Consider the following 6,000-nt stretch of genomic DNA (forward strand, 5'->3'; position numbering starts at 1 on the left):
GGATTGAAGCAATCCCCTAGACAGTGGTACAAGAGATTTGACACCTTTATGCTCTCTCAAGGTTTCAAAAGGTCTAATTATGATAGTTGTGTTTATTTGAAAACTGTGAAAGGTTCAACTATTTATTTGCTCCTTTATGTTGATGATATGCTTATTGCTGCAAAGAGTATGTCAGATATTAATGAACTAAAGAAGCAATTGAGTAATGAATTTGAGATGAAAGATTTGGGTGCAGCAAAGAAAATACTTGGCATGGAAATATCTAGAGATAGACCATCTGGAAAAGTGTATCTCAGTCAGAAGGGATATATTGATAAAGTTCTTCGTCGTTTTAATATGCATAATGCCAAGCCGGTGAGTACTCCGTTAGCTGCACACTTCAAATTATCATCAGCTTTATGTCCTAAGTCAGATGCAGATATTGAGTACATGTCTAGAGTTCCCTATTCGAGTGCAGTTGGTTCACTTATGTATGCCATGGTTTGTTCTCGTCCGGATTTATCTTATGCATTGAGTGTTGTCAGTAGATACATGGCTAATCCTGGAAAAGAGCATTGGAAAGCAGTTCAGTGGATTTTCAGATACCTGCGTGGTACTTCTAATGCTTATTTACAATTTGGGAAAACTGGAGATGGACTTGTTGGTTTTGTTGATTCTGATTTTGCTGGTGATTTGGATAAGAGAAGATCACTCACAGGTTATGTTTTCACCATTGGTGGTTGTGTTGTGAGTTGGAGAGCAACTTTGCAGTCTATCGTGGCGTGTTCCACTACTGATGCCGAGTATATGGCTATTTCTGAGGCATGCAAAGAAGCTATCTGGTTGAGAGGTTTGTACACTAAGCTTTGTGGAGACTCATCTTGCCCTACCGTATTTAGTGACAGTCAAAGTGCTATATATCTTACAAAGAATCCAATGTATCATGAGAGGACAAAGCACATTGATGTCAGATTTCATTATATTCGAGATGTTGTTGCTGAAGGCGATTTGAAGGTATGCAAGATAAGTACTCATGATAATCCAGCTGATATGATGACAAAGCCAGTTCCGACCAATAAGTTTGAGCTTTGCTCAGGCTTAGTTGGTATTTCTCACTAGTCCTATGGACTTTGACGCACAAGGTGTTTAAGCTGATTTGGATGGAGTTATTCACTTTCTTCGACTACTGGAGGGAATTTGGCTCAAGGTGGAGATTGTTAAATTGTGATCCAAATTCTAGTACTGTATTGGACCAGACGTAGTACATACGGTGTGGGCCTTTTGCGTTGGTACCGACGCGTACGAGTACAACTCGTTTACTTGTCCTACAAGGACTCCTATGTGTTGCCCCTCATATATACCCCATGTAGTCGCACCTCAGACGGTCTGTCGTCTCGTTCTTGTAATACTCCTCCTCATAGTGATTGCGCCTTCGTGCGTCCGTGGTTTTCTCCCGCAAGGGTTTCCACGTAAAAATCCGTGTCTCTCTGTCTCATTTATTCTCGTTATTATCTAACAGGTTTCAATGAGTCCTGGAGGAATTAGGTGGATTCCTTTGTCCAAAAAGGTAGTGTTGGAATAAAGGTCAATGATGATATTGGACATTATTTTTAAACGCATAAAGGCCTGAGGCAGGGTGACCCTATGTCCCCGATACTGTTTAATATTGTGATGGACATGTTGACAGTACTCATAGGCAGGGCCAAGGAAAAGGAGCTGATTGGTGGACTAGTCTCTCATCTGGTGGATGAGGGGGTCTAAATCTTACAATATGTGGATGACACAATATTAGTTATGAAACATGACCTTGCACAAGCTCGAAACATGAAACTCATCCTATGCCTTTTTGAGCAATTGTCGGGGTTGAAGATCAATTTCCACAGAAGTGAACTCTTCTGTTTTGGAAGGGCCAACGATGACCAAGAAGAGTACAAGCACCTGTTCGGTTGTGAACTGGGATCACTGCCCTTTAGCTATCTTGGCATTCCAATCCATCATAGGAAGTTGACTAATAAAGAATGGAGATATATCGAGGATCGATTCGAGAAGAAACTTAGCTGCGGGAAGGGTAAGATTATGTCATATGAAGGACGTCTAGTATTAATTAATTCGGTACTAACGAGCATGCCGATGTTCCTCCTGTCTTTTTTCAAAGTACCCAAAGGGGTACGCAAGTGATTAGACTTTTATCGATCTTGATTCTTCTGGCAATTGGACGAGGTTAAGACAAAATATCGTCTGGTAAGATGGGATATTATTTGTCGACCAAAGGACTAGGGGGTCTTGGGATTGAAAACCTCGAGGTAAAAAATAAATGCTTGTTGAGTAAATGGCCATATCGATTATCGCTGCATTTCGAAGGAATGTGGGCCCGGATTCTTCACAACAAGTATTTACACTCCAAAACTCTAGCCCAGGTTACCGTAAGACCTAATGATTCACCATTTTGGAAGGGACTCATGAGAATGAAAGACACTTTCTTCCATAGGGTGAAGTTTAGTGTTGGGGACGGCTCAACAATAAGGTTTTAGGAGGATACGTGGTTAGGTGATACGCCGCTAGCTCTCCAGTATCCTTCTATGTATCATATTGCTCAACGTAAGAAGGAGTACGTGGCAACGGTGATGCAGACGGTACCCTTGAATATCCAGTTCAGACGATCTCTAGTTGGGGACAGCTGGACTTCTTGGCTGCACTTAGTGAGGAGGCTAATGGAGGTGCGCCTTTCTGACGAGGAGGATTCTTTTAGATGGAAGCTCACGAATAATGGCTTGTTCACGGTCAAGTCTATGTACTTAGATCTCATCAACTCTGGCCCAATCTCGCGATCGCTTCATATTTGGCGAGTTAAAGTGCCCTTACGAATTCAGATATTTATGTGGTTTGTCCACAAACAAGTGATCCTAACCAAAGATAACTTACTGAGGCGGAGATGGGTAGCACTGGTAGAAAAGGGGGCAAAAGTCCAGACCGGGTTAGCCCATTAATCCCGGTTCAGTCCAGAACCGGGACCAATGGTGGCATTGGACCCGGTTCGTGAGCCCAGGGGGCCGGCCGGGCCACGTGGGCCATTGGTCCCGGTTCGTCTGGACCTTTTGGTCCCGGTTGGTGGGACGAACCGGGACCAATGGGCCTCGCTCCTGGCCCACCATCATTGGTCCTGGTTGGTGGCTTGAACCGGGACCAAAGGCTCCCCTTTAGTCCCGGTTCATGCCACCAACCGGGACCAATGAGGTGCCTATATATACCCCCTCGCGTAAGAGCAGAGCACACTGCTCTGTTTTTTCTGGCCGAGGGGGAGAAGGCTTGGTGGTGCTCTAGCTCACCTCCTATGCACACAAGGTGTTCGATGGAATGCCCGAGCCACACTACTTAAGCTTTCTCCTCTCCAAGCTCGACCTCCAAGCTCCATTTTCCTCAATATTTGTCTAGGTTTAGCGGTCTGTCACGCCCCATCCCCGTCTTCACCGTCGTCGATCACCCGTGCCGAGCTCATCGCCGGCACCACCGTGGTGAGCCTCTTGTTCTTATCTTCTTTCTGAAAGGAAAAAATATTCTTACTTGTATGTTTACATAGATACTTGTATTATTTTCTTACTTTTATTATTGCATCTTATATAGTGTGATGGTTTTGGTATCCGCCCCCGTCGGCCCTCGTCCTGTCTATGATTTGGATGTGGTATATATATTATCTTTATAACTATTGGTTCAGTTATTGTTTATGAAAATTATGCCGAGCAACGTGACATAGATTTTATTTATGTAGGATGTATGTGAATCGGAAATTCCAACCGACCCTATTGTCGAGAGGTTAAATTTAGTTGAAGAAGAAAACAATTTGTTGAAGGAAAAAATAAAAAAAATTGAGGAGGAGAAGATGATATTGGAGTTGCATGTTGTGGATGTCGTTGATGATCACAAGATCAAGATGGATGCAATGCGCTTGAAGATTAGAAAGATTAGAAAATATGTCATCCATACCGAGGCTTGGTATCATTATGCCGTTGGATCAATTGTTACCTTGATTGCGATTATGATCGCATTTGTTTTCGCATTGAAATGTTTTACATAGTTTCAATGTATGCTTTAATCAATTAGATGCTCTGGAGAGCTATATGTTGTTAGATGAGAACTATGTATGTACTTTGGTTTTAATGTGATGATGAACTTTTATTAATTTGGACACTTAATTATATATAACGCACGCAGATGAACCGGCAATGGATGTACGGTGACAGACACACCTTCGAGTACATTAAGGGCGTGCATGAGTTTCTCGATGCGGCTGAGGCAAACAAGCAGAATGGTTTTATGTGTTGTCCATGCACTGAATGTGGGAATACGAGGTCTTACTCTAACCGGAAAATCCTTCACTCTCACCTGCTTTACAAGGGTTTCATGCCACACTATAATGTTTGGATGGGGCACGGAGAAATAGGGGTTATGATGGAAGACATCGAAGAAGAAGAGTACGATGACAACTATGTGCCCCCTGAATATGGTGATGCTGCAACGGGGGGAGCTGGTGAAGATCAAGAGGAACCAGACGATGTGCCCAATGATGTTGCAACGGGTGAAGCTGCTGAAGATCAAGACGAACCAGACGATGTGCCCGATGATGATGATCTCCGCCGGGTCATTGTCGATGCAAGGACGCAATGCGAAAGTCAAAAGGAGAAGCTGAAGTTCGATCGCATGTTAGAGGATCACAAAAAAGGGTTGTACCCCGATTGCGAAGATGGCAACACAAAGTTCGGTACCGTACTGGAATTGCTGCAGTGGAAGGCAGAGAATGCTGTGGCCGACAAAGGATTTGAGAAGCTACTGAAAATATTGAAGAAGCTTCCAAAGGATAACGAATTGCCCGACAGTACATACGCAACAAAGAAGGTCGTATGCCCTCTAGGATTGGAGGTGGAGAAGATACATGCATGCCCTAATGACTGCATCCTCTACCATGGTGCATACAAGGATCTGAACGCATGCACGGTATGCGGTGCATTGCGGTATAAGATCAGACGAGATGACCCTGGTGATGTTGACGGCGAGCCCCCCAGGAAGAGGGTTCCTCCGAAGGTGATGTGGTATGCTCCTATAATACCACGGTTGAAACGTCTGTTCAGAAACGAAGAGCATGCCAAGTTGATGCGATGGCACAGTGAGGACCGTAAGAAAGATGGAAAGTTGAGAGCACCCGCTAACGGGTCGCAGTGGAGAAAAATCGAGAGAAAATATTGGGATGAGTTTGCAAAGGACCCAAGGAACGTATGGTTTGCTTTAAGCGCGGATGGCATTAATCCATTCGGGGAGCAGAGCAGCAATCACAGCACCTGGCCCATGACTCTATGTATGTATAACCTTCCTCCTTGGATGTGCATGAAGCGGAAGTTCATTATGATGCCAGTTCTCATCCAAGGCCCTAAGCAACCCGGCAACGACATTGATGTGTACCTAAGGCCATTAGTTGAAGAACTTTTATAGCTATGGAATGGAAACGGTGTACGTAAGTGGGATGAGCACAGACAGGAGGAATTTAACCTAAAGGCGTTGTTGTTCGTGACCATCAACGATTGGCCCGCTCTCAGTAACCTTTCAGGACAGACAAACAAAGGATACCACGCATGCATGCACTATTTAGATGACACTGAAAGTATATACCTGGACAAATGTAGGAAGAATGTGTACCTGGGCCATCGTCGATTTCTTCTGACCAATCATCAATGTCTAAAGAAAGGCAAGCATTTCAAAGGCGAGGCAGATCACCGGAAGAAGCCCGCCATGCGTACCGGTGATCACGTACTTGCTATGGTTAATGATTTACACGTAATATTTGGAAAGGGTCCCGACGGACTAGCTGTTCTGAATGACGCTGAGGGACACACACCCATGTGGAAGAAGAAATCTATATTTTGGGACCTACCCTACTGGAAAGACCTAGAGGTCCGCTCTTCAATCGACGTGATGCACGTGACGAAGAACCTTTGCGTGAACCTACTAGGCTTCTTGGGCGTGTATGGGAAG

The sequence above is a fragment of the Triticum aestivum genome, chromosome 4A (genome assembly GCF_018294505.1).
Source record: "Triticum aestivum cultivar Chinese Spring chromosome 4A, IWGSC CS RefSeq v2.1, whole genome shotgun sequence".
In the NCBI taxonomy this organism is placed as follows: Eukaryota; Viridiplantae; Streptophyta; class Magnoliopsida; order Poales; family Poaceae; genus Triticum; species Triticum aestivum.